Source organism: Protopterus annectens, chromosome 1.part0 (genome assembly GCF_019279795.1).
Source record: "Protopterus annectens isolate FY-2018-M chromosome 1.part0, PAN1.0, whole genome shotgun sequence".
NCBI classification, from domain to species: domain Eukaryota; kingdom Metazoa; phylum Chordata; order Ceratodontiformes; family Protopteridae; genus Protopterus; species Protopterus annectens.
The window spans coordinates 1,632,422,602-1,632,446,567 of NC_056725.1; the positions used below are offsets into that span (position 1 = coordinate 1,632,422,602).

A 23,966-nucleotide genomic window follows, 5' to 3' on the forward strand; every position below is an offset into this window, starting at 1 on the left:
AGGCATGCTGTGTTTACAGGTGTCATTAGTCTGAAGTCCACGCAGAAGAGAGGATGAAAGTACATACTGAGTAAAAAGGTGATGCGAAGAAGTGGTTGATTTAAGTCTGTTTTGCTTTTATTTTCATATTATGCACATATCTTGCAATTGTGTGTTTATATATAGCTATAGATATCCTAGTCTTTGTTTTCTGATGTTTAAAATAAGTTTGAGAAGGACCAGTTCATTTACCTACTTTAGAAATAAGTACATCAAAAAATTAAATAAGTAAAAGTTGGTGGCATCTTTATGATTTGATTTAAGTCAAGAAACTGTCCTTGTGGCTGTTAGATTACCAGTTAAGGCCAACACTGGTACTGTCTTTCTTAACTCCTTTATTAAATTATCATTTAAGACATAGGCACATATACATTAATATAAAAGAAAAAAGATATTAACTCTTTTCATGTACATTCATTATACATTACCTGTATGTTTCTTTCTTTATAACAACTTTTATTCTAGCGTTACATAAGTTGCTCAATTCCAGCCTTTCCTTAAACCTCGCTTCTCCTCCTAAACAGCATTCCATATATAGTTTCCCCAAGACTCCTTTTATTTCTATGTAGTTTGCTCCTTCCCTTTTCTAAAGAGCTTACTTCCAGTTCTTAAATGTGTTTTACAATATTCAGTATTTCAAATACAGTTGGTTTAGATTTTGATTCCATTTTCTACTAATTGCTTTTTTGGCAGCTTATAGAATCAAACTTAATAAGGCCTTACTCTTTTGTCTAGGCAATTCAGATTGTGGCTCATCTTTAAAACGATCATCTCCTTAGTTACAACTATTTGCTTCCCAAATATTTCTGGCAGAGTATTCTGTAGGAAATTTTTTAAATCTGTCAACTCTTTACATTCCTAAAATATGTGTTTCCAGTTACCTCTTTCTTCCCATCACACCTCTAGCATATGATAAACCTTCAAGAGGTTGTTGCCTACTTGGGAACCATACAGATGTCCTCTCATTATTCCCTTATAAATTGCTTTTCCAGTCTCTCTTCCCAATCTTTTCTAACCTCCTCTGATTGATTCTTATATTTACCTTGCAATATGTTATATGCGCTGCTGATTACCCCTTTATTTTTTAACAGCAGCTTCTGTTCTAGATTCAACAAAAAACTCTACCACAGCAGGGTTTTCGCTTAGGACTCCTTTATCCCTTTCTGTTTGCCCATAATTGGATTTTATTCCCTGGTAGGGAAGGCAGTCTCTAACCTGTAGTCCAAATTCTTCTTAGCGTCATCCAACTCTATTACCTTTCACTCTCTATTTGATCCCAATGCATTGATTCCTTTGCTAGTTTTCTATAGTAAATTCCATCCCTCTTTTACCTATTTTCTGTACCCCTACTTGTAGTCATCCCTAATGACAACATCTGCTTTCTTCATTCCGATGTTGGCTTAGTTCTTGGAATACTTTCTGCAACTTTATGAGTATAAGAATCTAAATCCAAAATCCCATTCTCTCCTTATTTCATGAATTCCTTACCCTGCTTTATCATCATCCCTTTCCACTTTGAATTATAACCTGCTGCTATTTATGTTATGTATAAGACCTGAACTGTGTAGCTCTGAAATATCCCTTCAAATCAGGCAATCCTAAATCACCTCGGTCTGTTACGAGGATCAGCTTACCACATTTAACTCTTTGTGTCTTCCCCTCCCAGACAAATTCCTTCAACTCTTTATTAATTTTTGTCTACAAGTTCTCCTCTGGTTGATAAAAATCTGCCTAACTTGTATATAAAACAACTTCTTCTTCTTCTTTCGGCTTTTCCCGGTTAGTGGTCGCCACAGCGGATCACCTGTCTGCTCATGATTGACAGTGGAGTTTTATGGTGTCGAGTTGCCAGCCCGGCACCCAACCTTCCACAGAAGACACACACATGCACGCACTCACTCCTAGGCCCAATTTAGAGTGTCCAATCCACCTACAGCATGTCTTTGGGATGTGGGAGGAAACCAGAGCACCTGGAGGAAACCCACGCGACCACAGGGAGGACATGCAGACTCCACACAGAAGACACCCCAGCCGAGGATCGAACTGGAGAACTTCTTGCTGTGAGGTGGTAACGCTAACCGCTGCTCCACTGCGGCCTCCCCGAACTTGTATGTAAAACTAAAGGGGCTAAAATAATTTTCACTGCTTGCATGTAACTATCCAAATACATAAACAAGAGCATCCACTTTTTCAGTTTTATGTTATCTTTTGTGTAGTCTCTTCCCACATATCTTTAACTGCCATTACAGACACATCTTTAATCCATACCCCTAAATACTTCATCTTATTGTGTTCTCTCACTGGTTCCTCTGGTCCTACACAACTTATCAAAGAAAAAGTCTCCTATTTGATTCTTACCTCCAGTCCTTCATATAGTCTTCTATTTAACCTTATCATTATATCAGGGAATGCAAATACTTCCACTTCCCTACTTGTATTACTCTATTGACTGCTTTCCCTGCATCAAGAACCACCAACAACAACAGTGGTGTTTTCTTATATTCTGCTTCCTTCTGAATCCATTTTTATGTTGATGTCAAAATTTGCTTTTCTTTCACAAAAAACACATCGATCCAATCTATCAGTTTTGGCAACACCTTTGTTATTCTTTTAGCTAGTACAGACGTAAACACTTTATAATTTTGGTTTAAAATTGAAGTGAGTGTTGGCAATGGCTTTGTTGTCCCAATTACTTCTGGAAATGCCTGTGGTTCAGTCCAGCCATTTACAGATATCAGAGAGGAAAGCATCTGACCTGCCTTGCTTACCAGTAGGATAATTGTAGTTGAAGGAATATTATGTTGTGATTGGTGAAAGGGTCCACAGTGTAGCCTCAGGTGTGATCCAGAACACGTCACAAGGATGGACTGAAACTTGGAGGTGAGGTCTTGGCTTAGTTCCCCAGGAGATAAAAACATTTCTGAAATGGACTTCTGGATCTTGTAGGCTTTGAACATATCTTTAACTACTGTGGGCTGATGTTTGCTCCAACCTCCTTTGCTTTTGTGGTGATTGATGGGCTTGGAGAAGGTACAGTTCTTGCTGTAATCCTAGTGATGTATGTTCTGGTTTGTACACATTGCCCAGCCAAGCCAGAGCTCAAGGCCAGCTGGCCTGATTCCAGGGGGTAGCATCTTGAGTAATCTAGTTACATAGTTGGACATCAGGGGTCAAGTATCTTCCTGTAATTTCCCCTCTAAGCTCATTAAGGTCTGTGGGCTCCAGGGCTTGTGCATCATGGCCTGCACATCATGCAGATGTTTTAGGTCTGCAAGGAGCTTAAGCTGTAGTGTGAAATGGAATATGGTGTATGCAGTGGGCTTGATACAGGACTATTCCCCTATATGCTAATGGATGTTCATATCCAGGATCCAGGCCAGCTAACACCTAGCATGCATTTGACTCATTACTGTCCATGCAAGAGAGAGCATGTGAGCTTACATGTATAGGTAATTGGGAGGGATGTCTATGAATTTTGGATTTTGAAGTTAGGACAGGCACCTCAGGGCTACTTGGTCATTAATGCTTAGTAAATGAGTCCGCCAGTGTCTCAACAGCAACTCTAGAAGTTGGATTACATTCAGCAATATATAGAGGACTCTGCTTTTACAGTCTTAGCCCTTGCTGTCTCCTTCTAACCTTGTGGTTTAAGATTCAACACAACCACAGGACCAATGAACAGGATCCCCAAATAGGTACCGCAGAACTTATCTTTTGTATGTAATACTGAGGACCCCTCTTGATGGAACAGAAATGCCCAACTGCTTCTCATTTCATTGCATTTGGGTGACCACCCTCCTTCAGCATTGGCAGCTGGAGCTAGTTCCATCTAAAGTTGGGCAGGGATATACTACCATAGCTTTCATCTCTCCAGATGTTCACAGAATGTCCAGATTTTTGCCTCCTATTTTTTGTCTGTTCCTCATAAAATTTGTGGTTTTCTGGCAAATCTTTGAGGAGTGAAGTCACTAAATATTGATTGATATTTGAGTTTCAGACTTCATAGCCTTCAGAAAATGCATGCTAGCACAAATTCTTTTAGTGTAGCAACTTTCTAAGTTTTAAAATCTGCCCCTATTTTGATGCCTTTGTCCAGATTTCTTGCACTAAGAGGATGAGAGGTATGTATACTAATGTTTTATATGTCAGTAATATAAAAGTCAGATCTTCATTGTTTCTTGATTTGTAAGAAGGGTGCTCATTAGTGATTGGAAATGAAGTGGGTACTCACCAGGATTGGGTGCACTTATGTAGATGGTACATGAAATCAAAATCTGTGCTGGCACCAAGCATGGTACCTTTAGGAAAAATATGCAAGATGATGATTGTTGGAGTGGGTAAACTTAGCCGTAGGACACATCAAGGAGGAGCATCTCATAGGTCAGCTAATAAGAGTCATTTATTATCTCAGATGAGACTAGACTTTTCTTGCTTAAAATGCCTAACCCCACTTTCCTTACCAGACAGGAAAAAAGTGCTCCTGCACATAAGAGCACCACCAAAGAATGACTGTCGGTGCTGCTGTGTTGTGCCTCTGGTGACCACAAAATACAGTTTTGTTCACCAGAAAAGCCAGAAATCTCTTCTGCTTTAAAATGGTAATGCTTCATTACTCCTGGCTGCTTGTTACAGTTTGTCTAAAGTCTGGATAACAAGCAGTATGTTTGAGAATAGTTCATGAATCATTTCAAACTGTGTAAACCAAGGTTTCATCACACATGTTTTAAACATCTGTATTCAGGCTAGCTACAGATGTACCACTGTTAAAATGTGGTAGTATAAACACACATTTGAGAGTTATGAAATCCCCAAAAAACTATTTAAAGAAACCAAAGTGTTAATGTACTACACCATGAATAAGCTATTCTTGTTGCAGGTGGACGATGTCATTTAAGAATATAGCTATTTTTAGGTGTTTTTTATCCACAAAGTAAAATGGTTAGTTGCCTTTGTGTCATCATTTACAGTTGCATGAAAGAATTAGAAAAGGAACGTATATTTCACAAGTATATCTATGGTAAATATGATTAGATGGAAACCAGCCATAACCCTGTGCATAATATACTCAGGAAATAGTTGCACAATCCACTTCTCGGATTGCAAATGAGGTTACTTATGTGAAAAGTATGATCTGAAAGTGAAATACAGATCAGTCAGTCAAAGAACTGCACATTGCAGATATTTGGAGTAGAGTGGACTTAATTGACATGTATGAAAAATGTTTAGAAGAAATATAGAATCTTTGCAAGTACTACAGTTATCAGTGGCATAAGAAATGTGAACAAATTCTGAAGATGTACTGTCACTGATTTAGAAAGGCACTTATGAAATTCCATAAATTGGCTGGCCAGAGCAAAACTCATTAAGTAAAGAAATCTAGCCTTATTTTTTTCTTACAAGGAATAAATACATTGTTATCTATGGCTTAAGATTCAAAGCTGACCAAGTAATATGTCCCATTCAGTGAAGATGAGAAATGAGGGAAATTATACTTGAACCACATTTAGGATGAGTAAAGTGCTATGCAGGGTCAAGAGATGCAATTTATTGGTGAAGAATGCTGCCTCATGTATAACAAGGGGTGCATTTCATTTTTTTGTCAAGAAGGTTTTAATTGCAGATTTTGCTGTACAAATTGAGTGCTGCATTTATTGATTTTATGCTATAGCTGATTCACGTACTATTAGCTATATTATAAATAATAGATGTTTCAGTTTGGTTATTGTCACTTGTCCAGCCAGGATAAAGTAGATGAGTCTTTGTGGGTTCTGTTCAAGGCAGCTTAATTATGTACAAACACGTCAGGATTGAGGCTTAATAACTTTAACGTAGATAAAATTATAAACAAACTATTACATTCATGCATGCTCACTGTCTGGCTGCACTCTCAAAATGGCACTGAAGCTAGCATGTGCTTGATATTTATATGCACGTGCTGATCTTAAAATTCTTCTTAAAGATACAACACACACACACACTATTCTACAGTTGTGATTGTATAATTGTGGAGTTTGTGGAGTTTGTAGACGTTAGGAGGGTTGGGTGGGGGGGGGGGGTTGACAAAGCCCATCACATAAAAGATGCATATTACAGTGTTCTGTAATTGTATATTGTTGATGCACATATCACAAATGTAAATTGTTTGCAGTCCATACTATAATTCCAAGACTTGTAAGTATGAGCTGCGGAATTATGAAAAAAAAATCCAAAAATATATGAGAGTAGCATATGTCGAATATTGCTGTTCTCCTTTAATGTTATTTTTTTTGCAGAGGGCAAGCCCCTCTATACCACTGTACACCTTCTCAATGTGGATGGCAAGCCCCCCCCCCCCAACTTATATATAACAACTCTGAGATCATCATACCTATTCAAAAATGGCAATGTCAGTATTAGCATATATAGGTCTGCATTTGCATTCATGTAGTCTTGCTGTTCTGAAACTTGCACCAGTGAGTCTTGAAATATCAAACGGTACCAAACTATTTGCTTAGACTTGCAGTTTATTTATTAAAATAATGTGTACAGCAATGAAAAGAGGCTGTAGATGAATCAGCACAATTAAAATTATCTTGACAAAAGTATAAGTAACCATTCCAGATATTCTCAGAACAGGAAGTTCAGAAACATGCCATATGCAATTCATACTGTAACAACAGTATAAAGGAAGACATAATAGCATACCCAGTACCAAGATGACCATTAATTTGCATATGCACATATGTGTTTCATTTTAAAGATAGTTTAGATCTTATAAGTGTAGATTATTGCCCTACATGCTTTGAAATAAACTGACATAGACAACAATTGCAAATATGAGTCTTGCATTAATTGTATGGAGTCCTGATTACTTCTTTTGCAACCCATGTTTATTTAATGGCTGGAGAACTTAGTGGAGCTAGCAAGAGAGGATAAGCAAAGTCATTCTAGGAGGGGCAGAGTAGAGCAGGACTCAGGCAGCCACAGTCCCTCAGAGGAGCGGTAGCATTTTGACACATACCCTTAGGTTGTCTTTTGGCTCACCAAGCTACTACCTTGTGATAGCCTTCATTTGTGAGTGTACAGAAACATGCACTCACTAGAGGAGGGTGTTGTGGGTCCCCGTGGTTTTGCAAGTAGCTACCTCCACCACCCCCGAGCAGGGGGTAGGGGACTAGGCCATGCAGTTGCCTTCATAGCTGGGATGGCTGCCTGTAGAATGGCCCCTCCAGACATCTCTTGTGGCTATACTGTCCCATACTGTGCAGTACTGTAACAGGGTAGTTACCTACTGTGTGGGAATAGATGGCCAGAATCTATATGAGGGAGATTTGATATTCAGCAGTCATACACAAAGCAAGCACCTAAAAAGAACTATATTCTCAAGATGGGATGTTAAAGCTGTCATATCTGACCATAGTCAATAATGCAAAAGTTAGAGATTCAGAAGCTTTATATGGGAAATGGTAATGTTAAGTTGTCTATCTCGCCTTCATTCTTGCTGGTTGGGTTCGGAGCCAATCTTCGGCTCCGACTCGGCCGTCTTCTAAAGCTCGAGCGCTACATACTGGCTCGAGGCCTCCCCATATCCCATGATGTCTGGCACTAGAAACCCAGATCTCGTTTGCCGCTTCAGCTGCGAGGTTGCTCTACTGGCCCAGGTCGTATAAAACTTTTATATTGTGTCTTTTTCTGTCTTAAAACTAGTTAAATTTAGCATAGAAATTATCGTTAGAATAGATCTTGGTAATTGTAGTGTGTTCATGTCTGAATCCTTGTAGATCTTGCTAATTGTAGTGTGTTCACGTCTGAATCCTTGTCTTTTCCTCAGAAACTCGTTGTCATTTAGAGAGTTTCCCCTCCCCCTTTCTCTTTTCTCTTTTCTCTTAAGGTTTTCCATTTAAGTTAGAGGATAACCTTTTTCTCTTCCCTTCTCCTTTAAAAAAAAAAAAAAAAAAAAAAGTTGAAGTTAGTAGTTAGTTTTGCTATAGTCCTAGTTTTTGTAGTGTAGTGGTTCTGGTAACTGTAGAGTATTTTACTGTAGTTTGTTACCTTAACCTTTTTGTGTGTGTGTTTTTCCTTGGGTTTTTCTTCTGTTAGGATGCCCAAGGATCCTAAGCTGTCCAGATTCAAGAAGTGTGACTCATGCTGTCAGAAGATGTCTCTGACAGATGGTCACACTTCTTGTGCTTATTGTCTGGGTGGCGTGCACCTGCAGGACTCTCGTTTGATTTGCCATGCGTTCAGTCCAAGAGTCCTGCAGGAGCGCAAAAACAATTTGATCTTGAGGGGTCTACTTAAACCCCAGGATTCACCGGCGAAAAGCTCAGCCCGTGAAATCTTCTAGGCCACCTAAACCTTCAGCTCCCAGTTCAGAGCCATCATTGGGTGAAGCCATACCATCCATCTCAGCTCCGGCTGGAACCAATGTTCCTCCCTCCCAGTCGGCTCCGACACGTTCTTTGGAGCCGTCTGAGAGTCGAAAAAGGTCAAGGTTCCCTTCTTTGGAGTCGATACGTTCAGCTCCGAAATCGCCTCTGCTCCAGTCAGAGCGTAGTCACCGCTCATCACACTCTTCTCGGTCCTCAAGACTTTCGGACCATGACTTGGAAAGAGTGGGTCAGTAGGCTGCTAAAATCACAGGCCCTAGCCAAAATGTTGTCCAGCCCCCCTCATCAGATGTCTGCTTCGTCCACAGCAGTGGAAATTCCTCCTCCGACTCATCCTTTGAGCTCAGAGCTGGAGTTCGTTGGGGTTCGAGCCGTGGAACCATCGGCTCCGATACCTCCTCCTTCGGTTCCGTCGTCGGCTCTGATCCCTTCCATGGTACCGACCCTGGAGGGATATGGGCGCCGGGACTCCCTGGTCAGCTCTGAGGTGGCGAGTGGCATCGGACCCTTGTCCGACCCCGCTCTCCCTCTCGGTGCTTCGGCATAGGTGAGCTCGTCTCCCACATCTGCCTCAGAGCCGTCTCCCTCGGTGCGGGGAGGGCTTCTGGTTTCTTCGGAGCCTGAGCCTTCTCTGCATCCAGGCAAGGACGCCTTCGAGGTGATGAGGAGTGTACTGGCCCCAGAGTCAGTCCCACAATTGACCCCATCGGCTCCTCCTCCTAGGGTGCCTGCGTCAGCCTCTGCCCCTCTTCCAGACCATAAGCATGGGGATCCAGCGCTCCAGGACATTCCTTTGGGTGTATCCTCCTCTTCTGAGGCCTCCCCTGACCATTCAGAGGAGCTACCTCGCAAGAGGAAATGCAAGAGGAAGCATGTTGACTCCCCCGAGTCTGTCACGTCGGATACCGACTTAGAGGAGTTGGAAGGGTCCCCAAGATCCCCCTCTGAAGATGTCTCCTTCTCAGACATCCTTGAGATGCTTAGGCAGCAGGGGAACTGGACTGCCCTAAGCCCTTCCGAGGATGAGTCGGTATTCCTGGACGCATTTGGATCCTGACCTTCTACCTCTTGGGTGTCTCCGCCTTTCGACCCACTGATGTCTGTGGTGGCCCGGAAGGTGTGGACGGCTCCAGATACAGTGGAACCGACACTTAGAAGACCGACCAAATTCATTACTGCACCACAGAACAAACAGTTCTTGACCAAAGGTGTCCCCGTTGATGCCATGGTGGTAGCGGCGGCCACAAAGAAGGAGTTGGCTGAAACTTCTTCATCTGTCCATCCCCCTAACAAGGAGTCCAGGACGATGGACAGATATGGGAAGCAGATGTTCTCTTCAGCGACCTTTTCTATGCGGTCCCTGAATTACCTGTGCCACTTTACCCGCCTTCAGAGGGATCTCCTGAAAGAGCTTGGAGATACCCTCCGAGATCCATCAGCTGTGGGGGCCCAGGCTAAGGCAGCCTCCCAGCTGGCAACTCTTAACTCAGTGGTAAACTCCTCCATGAGGCTCATTTCTTATGCAGCCGATGGGGCAAGTAGAGCCGCAGCCACAGGCGTGGCCCTAAGGAGGCACGCTTGGATGCGGCTATGTAACTTTGCGGAACCTTTCAGAGCATCTTTCACCAACACCCCTTTTGATGGTTCCTCTCTCTTTGGATCACAGGTGAAGGATACCCTTACCAGGTGTGAGCAGGAAGGCAAGACTCTCTCTGCCATAGGAGTCCGTTTTTCCACTCCTTCCAGATCATATCCCAAGGGTCAGAAGAGTGGAAAGATGTGGTTCTGGAAATCCCAGGGAGCCTTGCCGGACACACATGGTGAGTTTCCCTCCAGGGGCAGAGGAGGGAACAATAACAGACGCCGCCCTCATGGCAGAGGGGGTCCGCAAAACCAGTGCAGCAGAGAATCCTTCTCTGACAAGCCCTTCCAGCATCCCTGAAGGGTTGCCCGGCTGCCCACCTCTGGAGGAAGTCGGGGGAAGATTATCGCTGTACCCAAGAGCCTGGCAAGTAATAACACAAGACAAATAGGTACAGTCCGTTATATCCGGAGGCTACAGAATTCCCTTTGTTCATGCTCCTTTATTGTCTAACAAGTCCCTTCCAGACGTTCCACCCAATCTAAGGGATCAAGCAGTTCAGGAAGTTTCAAAACTGCTAAGAAAAAGGGCCATCCAGCAAGTCCCAGCAGACCAGCAAGGATCCGGAATTTACTCAAGGTTCTTTTTGGTACCAAAAAAGACAGGGGACTGGAGACCTATTTTGGATCTCAGCAGACTAAACAGGTCTGTACAAAGAACGAAGTTTCGATGGTCATGCTACAGTCCATTTTGCCCTTCCTGGGTCAGGACAATTGGATGTGCTCCATAGATCTTCAGGATGCGTACCTGGCAACATCAAAATGGACAGGCGCTCCAGAAGATTCCTGCGCTTCCGGCTGGGAGCCAGCAATTATCAGTTCAGAGCTCTGCCCTTTGGTCACACCACAGCCCCCAGGGTGTTCACCAAATGTATGGCAGTAGTTACTGCTCACCTAAGATGGCATGGATTCCAGGTGTTTCCGTATCTAGACGACTGGCTCCTCACTGCTACCACCAGGCATCACCTTCTGCAAGCCAGAGACTATACTATCCAGACGTGCTCCAGACTAGGTATCACTATAAATTTCGAAAAATCTGCTTTGTCGCCTTGTCAGTCTATCATCTTTATAGGCGCAAACTTAAATACAAAGGACAGCTCAGCCAGCCTTCCACCAGACAGGGTGTTACTCATTCAGCGGCATATCCAAGTCTTGTTACAATGCAAGAGAATTCAAGCCAGGTTTGTCCTCCAAACCCTGAGTCTCATGGCAGCAGCAATCATACTCGTCCCGCTGGCACGTTTTCATATGAGGATCCTCCAATGGCTTCTTTTTACCCAATGGTCCTTCCAGCAGCTTCCCATGTCTCACATGATTATCATCACAGAAACATGCAAAAAGCACCTTACATGGTGGATGGTCTCCTCATCAGTTCCCCTGGGCAGACCATTTGTACTTCCCCCTCCAGTTGCTACGGTGACCACGGATGCCTCCCTGATTGGGTGGGGGGGCATTATCAGGGCAGAACAGTCCAGGGTACCTGGCAACCTCAAGAGTACCATCTGCACATAAACGTCTTGGAGATGAGGGCTGTGCTTTTAGCATTGCAAGCTCTTCAGGACTCTCTTCCTACCGGGGCAATTGCAATTCAAACAGACAATATGTCATTCATATGGTACATCAACAAGCAGGGCGGAACCAGGTCCTACCCTGTATGTCGAGAAGCACTCAGACTCTGGCAATGGGCGATCTCTTCCCAACGGTTTCTGACCGCAACGCACATCCCTGGGAAATCCAAAGTCATAGCAGACAGGCTGAGCAAAGCTATTCTCATGCCTCACGAGTGATCTCTGAATCAAGTAGTAGCGGACCAAATCTTCCGCAAATGGGGACAACCTTGCTGCGACCTCTTTGCCACCCCCTTCAACAGCAAATGCAGCAACTTCTTCTCTCTCCTACCACATCCAGAGCATTCCCCCAGAGACGCTCAAGTCCACGATTGGCCTCAGGGACTTCTGTACCCATTCCTTCCCTTTCCCCTAAATCCCAAGCTGATTCAGAAAGCTACAATATTGGGTTGCAGAATGATCCTCATTGCTCCGTACTGGCCTCGACAAATATGGTTTCCGTTCCTTCATCATCATCTTATCGAGCAGCCTTGGACTCTGGACCCAGCTCCAGACCTCCTGATCCATCAATCAGGCGGGCTGCATCATTCCCTACAATCTCTCAAGCTCACAGCTTCGTTGCTCCACTTCCAACCCTAGCCAGGCTTCCTGATATCTCCCAGTCGGTGCGTGAAATCATTTTATCATCACACAAGTCTACCACTAGAAAAACTTACGCTAGTAAGTGGAAATGTTTTTCTTCCTGGGCAGAGGCCAAGAATATAGACCCCTTTTCAGCCCCTGTTCACCACATCCTGGAATTTCTTGCAGAGCTCTTTCATTCTGGGTCAGCTTCCGCTACAATTAGAGTACAGTTAGCCGCAATTTCAAATTTTCACATTGGCCTTTCAGAAAGTAGCATAATGCCTCATTGTAAGGCCTTCCTAAAAGGAACCACTCTGCTCAGGCCCCCGATTTAGGGATCCTCCACCCCCGTGGGATCTGAATTTGATTCTATCCTCTCTAATTTTGCCGCCCTTCGAACCTGCAGCTTCCTGTCCTTTGAAGTTATTATCTTGGAAAACACTTTTTCTGGTAGCAATTACTTCAGCAAGAAGAGTTTCTGAACTGCAGGCTCTTTGTATCCGTCCCCCGTACCTAGTGTTCCACAAAGACAAGGTTGCTCTTAGGACTAACCCCTCCTTCCTTCCTAAGGTCTCTTCTGAGAATAATTTGAACCAGTCCATTGACCTTCCTGTATTTTTTCCTAACCATTCCAACAGGGCAGAATATAAATTACATCAATTAGATGTTCACAGGCAACTGTGTTTTTATTTGCATAGGACTAAGGACTTCAGAAAATCGGATCAGCTTTTCCTCTCTTATGCAGAGGGCAGACAAGGCCTACCAGTATCAAAAGTAACTTTATCTAGGTGGCTGACTTCTACCATAACCCTTATCTATCAGCTGAGGAAGAAAGAATTGCCTGTTAAACCTAAGGGCCACTCCACCAGAGCATTAGCTACTTCTGTTGCATTTCAAGCCAGGTTGCCCATGGAATCTATTTGTGTAGCGGCCACTTGGGCAAATCCTCATACTTTCATCTCGCATTATAAGCTGGACGTGGTTTCCAGGAGCAGAGCTGATTTTGGTTCCACTGTTCTGAAGAGTCTGTTCCACTGAGCCACCCAGGATATTAGGTGCTAGGGACGCTGTCCCAACCAGCAAGAATGAAGGTGAGATAGACAACTTAACATAAAGAAGTTATGTACCTACCGTAACGTTCCATGTTAGTTGTCTCCTCTCACCTTCTTTCTTGCGTCCCACCCTCCACCCCCTATCCTACTAGACCGAGAAGAGTTTCTCTATGGATCTACACTGGCTGAGTCTTCTCTGACTATCCCACTCTACCTAGTAGTCTCTATAGTTGGGCTTAGGTATGATAGGATAGGATTCCTTCATTACTTTCTCTGATGTTAGTCTCACCAAACGAGATCTGGGTTTCTAGCGCCAGGCATCATGGGATATGGGGAGGCCTCAAGCCAGTATGTAGCTCTCGAGCATTAGAAGATGGTCGAGTCGGAGCCGAAGATCGGCTCCAAACCCAACCAGCAAGAAAGAAGGTGAGAGGAGACAACTAACATGGAACGTTATGGTAGGTACATAACTTCTTTTTCAGTCATATGGCAATTACTTCACACTCTCCACATTCTGTTTGACATTTTGAAGAAACTGTCTAAATAGCTGAAAATACCATAAGAAAAAACTTTAGAAAAATAAATTAGAAGGATTGTCATCTTGCAGTTTTGGAATATAGGAATATACCATTGCAGATACTTATTCTAGTCATAAACATTGTGAAGAATTGCATGAGGGTGTTATGAGGTGAAACCCACATAACTGTGCCCTACAAAGTTCATAATAATGCCCAAGTTCTCCTGGAAAGCAAGCATACACTATTGTGTATGTGAAAAATACTGGAATGTGTTTATCACAGTGTGAAACACAATGCTGCACCAGTTGTAAAGGTGCAGCTTTGTACTTACAGCAGTGGGATTAGTGGCTAAGAACCTAGTGTTGGAGGGAGTGGGATGTTGTGTTCAGTGCATCATAACTAAGCAGTAAAAGCATGCCTAATAGGGCCAAAACGTGTACAGTTGTACATCATTATTACTGAACGAATAAACATATCTCATACCACAGTACCTTACACACAAGCACACAGTGTCCTGATGTAGACAGTCACAGTGTCATCCATCTGCTAGTGACAGAAACAGCAACAAATCATTTTATTAGCTTGTTATGCTAATGAGAGCTGCTCTGCATGCATGAACCTTCCTGCTCATACCTGCAGTTCAGTTAGCATACTGTAGCAAATACATTTAACAGATGAATTGAGAACTATCAGGTGTAGACGAGTGGAACAGAGGAAGATATCATACAAATTCCCAGAGTACAGTAAACTTTCAGGAAAGCAACATTGTCATCATTCAGTTCTCAACAGATGTTTTCCTGATGCTCAGTTGGTATGAATCTGAGGTGTCTTGAGTCAGTACACCACTGGAATAACAAGTAAGTGAAGCAGACTTCCTTGCAATCTCTTAATTCTGTTTCATCTGCTGTACTATTATGCCTTGACACTGCTGCACATAGTATCTAACTGCATATTAATTCTGTTTCATCTGCTGTACTATTATGCCTTGACACTGCTGCACATAGTATCTAACTGCATATTGTGCATTCCAGTGAGAGATTCATAACAGTGCTTTGTCTTCCTGTAAGTATCATGATTCATGTTTCTATCTGTAATTGCTGAAAGAAATATAGTGCACACAGTTACTGTACACAGCTGCGCACTATGTTTATGAATATGGAGATCAGTGTCTCACCAGCTCAGTTACAAATGAGTAAAACTTTGAAAACTAAATTGCATACTCAGATACATTACTGATGCTTGAAACTCAGTTCAAAGTTTAGGAAATGCGGAGAAAAATCAGCAGGGATAAAAATACTATTATGTCAGAAAATGCAGAAGACTACCAAATTTACAAGCTCGAGATAGTGTCCCAGGTGTCTCTCGTTTGGTCAGGATAAAACAGACGAACATTCGTGGGTTCAGTTCAAGCAGCTTTATTATGCACAAATACATCAGAAATTAGGCTTTGTAACTCACACTTAAACTTATAAACAGACTGACTACCACACTCATACTTAACACTCTGGCTGTTCCCTCAAAATGGCACTGCTGCTTGCACGTGCTCACTATTTATATGCATGTGCTTACATCTGGAAATGCTTCTTAAAGGTACATACACACGCTCTGATCTACATCCTCCCTCTTTGAGAAATAGTCCATATATGAAATGACAGTATTCAATGGCATGCAATTTACAGAAATGATCTTATGACATGCAGTTATACAAAATTAGACACACATAAAACAATCGTGTCCAGGTTGCTATGCATTTTACACCAGGTCTGGAAATACGACCTGATCGTGTAACGTAAAAGTCAGAATTGGATCTAGCAATGGGGATGGTCTTCAAGGAATGTTCAACTTTGGGGACAACTAGGACATCATCAGGAATGGGAATGGATACTGAGACATGTTCTTCGGTATGAACATTGTCAGGGTTGCTCTGAGATTTAGAATCTGTATCACAGGTACAATGCTGCAGTATCGTTTCTGATACAGGAAGAAGATGTCTGCAGTTTCTCCTGTATTCTCTACCCTCAGATTCCACTAAGTAGGATCTCGGCTAGGCACATATACCTGTCACTTGACCAATTCGATCAAAGCCTTTGGCCATTTGCATCCTCACTGACTCTCCTTTCAACGGACATAGAAATCTGCTCATTTTATCATAGCTGGACTTCTGAGAAGAACGCTTCTTAAAAAGTTGGGCTTTGATTGCTCTGTTGTTTTTAGCATTAGGCACCAACAAACTAGACCTGATAGGCATGGTTGTTCTGGTTTGCGTAGATAGAAGTCTGAGCAGGCGAGCCAAGTAGATTGTCATGGGTATCTTTCTGAGATTAAGTAAATTCAAGAAAACATCAGTATTGTCGTGCTTTGACCTCTCTAGTAATTGCTTTGCACTTTACACTGCACGTTCAGCTAGGCCGTTTGACTGTGGGTATTCAGGACTGCTAGTAACATGGATAAAGTCCCACTCTTTTGCAAATCTCTGAAACAGTTGACTGTTAAACTGAGAACCGTTGGCAGAAATAACTTTATGTGGACTACCATGGACTGAGAAGTGATGTTTCATCTGAACAATAACAGCACTGGACATTAGGTTAGGTAACCAACTCTTAGTAATCCTGATTGTTCCACTCAAATATGTCAGTGGCTACTATTGACCAAGGCAGTTCAGGAATTTGGCTTAGCTGAAGTGGCTCTTTCTGCAAATGCGGTCTAGTACTGTTGCACACTGAACAAGAAGAAAGCAGTTTTGTCAATGTCTTTTGACAGAGAAGGCCAAAATGCTAGTCCTCTCGTCCTTCTTTTAGCAGAATCTGAACCTGGGTGGCCATGATGCAAAATCTGAATGTATTCACGCTGTAAGGAAGTAGGAACAATAACTTTTGGACCTTTGAAAATGATACCATCTTCCATCAGCATCTCATCTCTGTATGGAAAGTAAGGTTGTATGTCTGGTGGTACAAAGGATTGCTTTGATGGCCATCCTACATTGATGAAGTAGTTGAGCTTTTCCAAATTGAATCAGTCTTTACATGATCTCTCAGCTCATCAAGTCTCGTGGTAGAAAAATTATGCACTTCCATGACATCAAAGTCAAAATTCTCTGCATCAAGCTGTTCCATGGTATTTCTGGGTGATCTGGTTAAGGTGTCAGCCATATAAAGAAGTTTACCTTTTGTATAGACCATTTTGAAATTGTATTTTTGCAATTTGAGCATCATTCTTTGTAATCCTTTTGTAGATGAATGCATAGGCTTCTTTAAAATAGTGATTAGAGGTTGAAGGTCAGTTTCTATCTAGATGGCTTGACCTTAAATATAATCATGGAACTTCGAACATGCAAACACAATTGCCAAATGTTCCTTCTCAATTTGAGCACACTGCATCTCAGTTTGGATAAGAGTTCTAGATGCATAAGCAACAGGTCTGCCCTCTTGAAGCATTTCTGCACCAAGACCGAACTTTGAAGCTTCACAGGAAAGAACTACTGGTTTGTGGACATCATAGTATCTTAATGTGGGTAGGGAAATTTGCTATTTGAAGTTATCAAATGCTGTCTGTTGTTGTTCTAACCATGACCAAGCAACATTTTGCGTGTCACCTCTCTCATTACATCCGAGTGACGCCTCCAGGTGCATTTGCAGTTAACACTTACTGGTGCCTCTAGGTGTCAAATATTGCTTGTTCATATTTGCATCAGTAATTCCAAAACCATGCTATGTACACAATTTTAAAACATTTCATCTTAAAGCTTTCACAATAGAAAACTCAATTGCATTAATATTTGATCTCTGTCTAGTGCAGGTTAAGTAGATATTAACGGTTGTTTTTATGATATTAATTTATACAGATATAGTTTTCACATTTCTCTAAATATCTCAACAACCAAGTAACACAGAACTCCATAACCTCATATGAAAGCTCTTAGCTAGATGAATGAAATGCTGCTGACAGTATGCGTGTAACTTGAGTGGTTGGTGAGATATTGTAAGTTTACAAAATATTATAATGTAATAGTGTAACCAAAAAATAATAAAACATAAAGACAAGAGGTGAGCGCTTTCGCATAGATGCTTCTTCAGACCTTAAAATACAAAAAAACAGCATACTTCACACTGAATATAAGGAAACCAATTGGATGATCATTTTGAGGGCCGACAGAGGCTCTGGATTAAATGAGCGAGCCTCTATTAAGCCATTGCTTAAGAAACGTAGAATTCCTAATAAGTGTTAGTCTGTCCCTATATTTTTATATATACATATATATATATATATATTTTTTATATATACATATATATTTTGTTTTTGGTGTTTATATGTATTCATATTGTTACATAACAGTTTTGTTGTTTTATGATGGTATGTTATATATATATATATATATATATATATATATATATATATATATATATATATTTTTTTTTTTTTTTTTTTACATTCAATTGTTCATGATTTTTTGTACTGTGTTTTTAAGTATTTTAGGTCAGCTTGATTAGTAGAATTTTAGGTTTGGTCGAAGTGAGTTGATTTTTTGTATATATAGGGTATGCTGTTCTTTTGTATTTTAAGGTCTGAAGAAGCATCTATGCGAAAGCGCTCACCTCTTGTCTTTATGTTTTAATAAACGTTTTTGAGTAGAGACGTATTGGTATCGTGTATGTTGCCTTGGTCGCTCCATTTCCTACTGTTTTATTATTTTTTGGTTATATTATTCGTGGTTAACAGAGCGTTTGCCTTGTGGGTTGCTGTTGCCCTGATTAAATGTAATAGTGTGTTCACTGTGACTTATAAAACTCAGTTTAAGACATAAAACCTAAAGAATATTACGACTATAAAAATAGTTTGTGCTGAAGAGTTTGCCATTTATACTTCTTCCATAATCCCTATGGTTCCAGAGATATGAACATTTGTTTGAAATGTGAGGACATAATTAGGTTCTGTAGGCTCCGCCCATTGGAAGTTACAGTGCAAACTTCCTGAGCTCCATTGAAGTGAATGAGTTAAAGTCGCTAATAACTCACTAAATTCAGGTATAAATTTGCTCAAATAGTTAAACATACCAAGAAAACGCTGTAGGACTTGGACATTGTCTGGAGCTGGCATCTCTAGAATGGCTGCTTGTTTGGAAGGGTCTGTTCGTAAGCCTGTACTGGTAAATAAATGACCTACATCAGTAACTTCTGGTAGTCTGAATTTGCACTTCAGAGAATTGAGTTTTAAATTCACTTCATGCATTCTGTCCAGAACTTTCCTGAGGTTTCTGTCATGCTCTGCTTCACCATTACCTCAAGCCAGTTAATAATCAGCTTTTATTGCACATGGGTAGCCTGAAAAAAATTGCTCCATTGCACCCTGAAAGACCTCACTGGCAGAACTTATTCCAAAAGGCATCCTGAGGAATCTGTATCTACCAAATGGGGTACTGAATGTTGTCAGTAGTGAAGATCTGCGATCAAGCATCACTTGCCAAAATTAACTCCCTGCATCTAAGACAGAAAAAACAGTGACATCTGGCATGAGGGTGGCAATCTCCTCGGCTGTACACATAGGATGATGAGGTCTCTTGCCTTGTTTAAGTCTCTTGTGTCAATGCATATTCTGATTTCATCTGAATTTTTCTTATGAGCAGCTGTCATGGAAGACACACACAGTTCATTCTATGACTGGACAAATCACATCTTACTGCACCATTTTGTCTAACTGGACCTTGACTTTGTCCTGCATATCTACTGGAACTCTCCTTGCTGGTCTGACCAGTGGATTGACCTCTGGGTCTACTTTCATGGAATACACAACTGGAAGTTTGCCTAGCCTGTCATCGAAAACATCAGCATACTCTGAGAAAATAGCATCAGTAAATCTGGAACTGGGACATGTGCTTACATGATGTACTTCTTTAGTAAAAGAAAGTACTTTCATTCTTAGATTGTCTCTGAGACCTAATAATGACTGCACAGGTCTTCGGACTACATAAAATTGCAAGCTGTAACTGTTCCCAGCCAAATAGCATGAAAGCACTACTGATCCTTCGGTTTGAATCTCTTCACCTCCATAAGCAACAAGCTTCGCACAATTGGCCAAATTAAGTTCTTCACCAGCCCTCACTTTAGCAAATGCTTCTACTGACATTAAATTACACTTTGAACCATTGTCTACTTGGAGCTCTGTGGGTTTACAATTGATTAGGACATACAAAATACTTCAACCTTTGCCAGCAAATCTGCATTAACCTTTTCACCAACCACTGATACACAGTCTACATAGAAAGTAGAGTTGCAGCTCTTTGCATGATTAACTTGCTTTTTTGAGTGACTTTTCTTAATAACTGAATGAGGCTTACTTGATTTACAAAACTTTTGAAAATGGTTCCATTTTTTTACACTTGTGGCATCGCTGACCAAATGCTAAGCACTTCTCTCTTTTAGACTCATGACTGGCTCCACAATTACAACAGTTAACAATAAGATTTGACTTGGGTTTTGCTGACTCGCGCTTATACTACACTAGTCTTGGAACTTGCTAGAAAGCTACGGGTTCTCCCTGCCAAACCCGCAGGAGTTGGAGCTGTCATGTGCTTAGGCCTGTTGCCACGTGTTGCATGCTGTCCATGCTTGCTCTAGAGGCTGCTGAAACCATGCTCTTATCACTTGTGCACCTTTCTGTGAGCTCATGGGTTTGACAAATATCTATGGCTTTGCTTAACATTAAATCACTGCCACAAAGCAAAATCTTTCTCACTGCAGCACTATTAACACCACACACAAGCCTGTCCTTTATTAACTCACCTTTCAAGTCACCAAATCTGCACACTTTGGCCTTGTTTATCAAGTCAGTGATATAAGCTGCAAAAGTTTCACCTGGCTTTTGGTGTCTTGTATAAAACAAGTGCCTCTCTAACGTAACATTTGTCTGGGGGTTGCACATTTCTCTAAATTTACAATCTGAAGTAGTTTACTTCATTTGATCTTCAACCTGTGGGTACCGGTTCCATATCAGATCCGAGCCAGCAAGTTCACTAGCATCTGCTCCGAGCTCCAAGTTCCTCCCCTTACCCATAATACACCTCCATACCTTCCAACACCCAGATCTCGTTTGCCGCGGCTTGCCAGAAGCATCGTGATCCTGACTCCGAGTTTGTGAGTTGGGTTATTTGATAAGTTAGCAGTTTTTTGATAAGTTGGTTGAGTGTTAGCTGTTAGTGTAAGTTCCCTCTCCTCCTCCCCTCGCTGCTGCGTCATGTTTTAGGGTTTTTCTGTAGTTTTTAGTGTTAGTTTGTTAGAGTGTGTTGCTTCCCCTCCCCCCTCAGCGTTCTGTGTGCCTTTTGAGTGTGTGGTGAGTGGGTCTGAGAAAGAAATAGTTTGTTTTTCATTTTCCTTCTCTTGTTTGTGTGTGCTTTTTTTCTGTAAGAGACATGGCTGACCGACTGAGTGTGGCCACAAATTGTCACCAGCCGATGGCCACACTCTTTATGTTGTGTTTGGGTGTAGCACATTTAAGTACAGATTGTACCATTTGTGCGGGTTTTAACCCGCGCGCGATCAAGAATAGATGGGCTAAGTTGACCTTGAAAGGCCTTCTACCCACTACTGAGGCGGCTGCCTCTTCTACTGCTTCGGTCACAGCGACTGCTGTGGCCGCCACTCCTTCCTTGTCCTCCCTCCTAGGCTAGGACTCAACTTCCCATTTCTAAGCCTGTGGAAGTGAAGTGCAGAAAAGGCAGAGAGAAGGAGAGTGAGCACAGATCAGAAGAACATAAGAGGTCCCCGGATCTTTCTGCTTCTACTCCCGCCAAGAGTCCGTCTAGGATCCGTGACTCCCCTCAGCTACAATCTCCAAAATTTTCTTCGGAGCCGGAGGAGCCACGACCGCCATCTAGGGCCTCGGTTCCTCGACCCACCAGGTCAGAGTCCATGGCGTCGTCAAGGTCCACCCAAAGTCTTTCTGAAGTCGACATGGATAAAATGATGAGGAGGTTCATTCATACTCAAATTCAGATGGGAGCCTTGCCAGCCCCCTCTCCCTCTGGGCAAGGCAGCCCAAAAAGCAAAGGGAACAGGACTGCCACGAACTCTAATGAGGTTGTAATACCTGGGACTTCTGCTTCAAACACAATTACAGGAACACTGAGCCAAAGACATGAGAATTTGGGTCCTCAGTTAAATACAAGCAGTGATTTTAATCTAACCGAGTGGATTAATAGGGACATGACCGGGTTTCACCACACAGACACCGGAAACCTCAACCAAGGTACTTGTAAGTTCCATTTTAAACAACCTTGAAAAGGATAGTTTGAAAATGAAGAAATTACAAATAAAAAACCAGCACCTTAGGGAATGCTTGAAAAGGGAACAAGTTCCCAAAGGGTTAAGGTACTGGCGTTTCCCTAATGGGATTTTAAATGGCTCTGAACTGCATAAAGACTTGGTTTCACTATTTAACCGACAAGGTTGTGAGTTACTACAAGTTTTAATAAGGTACAATGACAAGAAATTTGAATTGTTGCAAAACTCTGTGAGTAAACTAGATGCTTTGTTAAAAAATGACATTGATTTTTGTAACAAGAGTATAATGCTGTGTTTTTTAACATAGATACGATTGTTGAGAAAATCAAGGTGAAAAAGAGTAAAAGACTAGATAGAGATGCCAAAGACTATGAAGCAGGTGTAGCCTACCCATTAGTTTCTAATGGAAATACTAACAATGTACAAATGCATAGCAATGTTAATAATGATGTTTTTGATGAGCTTACTGATGACTTGCAACCCAGTGAAGACAACCACCCAGGTCCCATCCCTTTAGGTCAACCCCTAAGGAGATCGGAGAGGATCCAGAAACAAGGTTACACCCACCGGAGACAATCCAGTGTGGGTTTCCAGGGGGACCAACATCATTTACCCCAGAATTTTTCTGGTAGGGGGAGAGGAAGACAGGTGAATTGGCAACAGACAAGACAGGGCAAGTTTTAGACAGCAGCAGTGAGATTTCCATTATTTCTAATGACCATCAGGACTTCAAAATTTATAATTTAAGTAACATAGAAGTTACAAAAGATTGGGTGAATTTAGTTACAAAAGACTGGGCGAATTTGTTTCAGAAGGGGTTAAATTTTGTACCCTATAAGAAATTCAACATGGAAAAAACAATCCTTGACGTTATGCTTTATACTAGAAAGTTAAACCTGAGTGTCTGTGTAAGTGAAACAGGGAATAGTTACCAGTTACTAGGTGGGTGCAAAAAAACAAGCACCTATAACCCCCCACTGCATCCCACTTTACAACTGTTCCAAGGCATTTGCACTAAGGAAATCAGGGATTTAAATAGGGTGAATGACAATAGTAAACTGTACAATTTAACTAAGGAGGAGACTATCCTTCTAGACAGTATTTCTAACAACAGAGAGATCAGAGTCATGAAACCTGACAAGGGGGGTGGTTTAGTAGTTAATGGATCAGGAAAGGTACATTGACTGTATGCTAGAACATCTTCTTGGTGACGGATATGCGCAAATATCACGCAATCAATTAAACATCGCATATAGTCATGTAGACATGGTGCTTTCTGATTTATTTCTTAACAACCAGATATCTGAAGAAGAACTGTTTTTTTTGCACAAACATCCACAGATCCCAACGATATTTGGGATCCCAAAAATCCACAAGAACATCTCCCACCCAGCATTAAGGCCCATAGTGGATGCGAAAGGTTCCAAAACTATTAGTATTGCCAAATTGTTGGACCACAAGTTAAAAAACTGTCTGAGTTCATTTTCCCATATTATAAAAGATTCTTGGGACTGTCTCAAAAAAATCAGACGAGAATTTTTTGACAGTAACATTATTTTTTTAACGATTGACATCAAAGATTTATTCAATGTCATCCCACATTCAGAAGGGATTTTGTGCCAACAGACCACATTCTCCCATACCAGGATTCTTACACTTAGGACTTTAATGGAATTAGTCCTGGAAAACAGTTTCCTGATTTTTGAGAGACATCTTTTTAAGCAAAAATCAGGTATTGCTATGGGGGTGGCCTGTGCACCAGTTTTTGCTAATATTGTCCTGACACAATGGGAATTGTCCCAAGTTTTCACATCTGAATGGATGACATACTGTTCATTCTATGGGCGGTACCTAGATGACATCCTTATTTTCTGGAGGGGGG

The 23,966-nt window shown here is 41.7% G+C and overlaps 1 protein-coding gene across 3 annotated transcripts in view; it reads left to right on the forward strand.

The window, feature by feature from the left end:
- CCDC134 (coiled-coil domain containing 134) overlaps window positions 1-23,966 on the forward strand; it is a 1,075,626-nt gene that overhangs the window by 1,000,344 nt on the left and 51,316 nt on the right. The gene's annotated exons all lie outside the window — the stretch shown is intronic.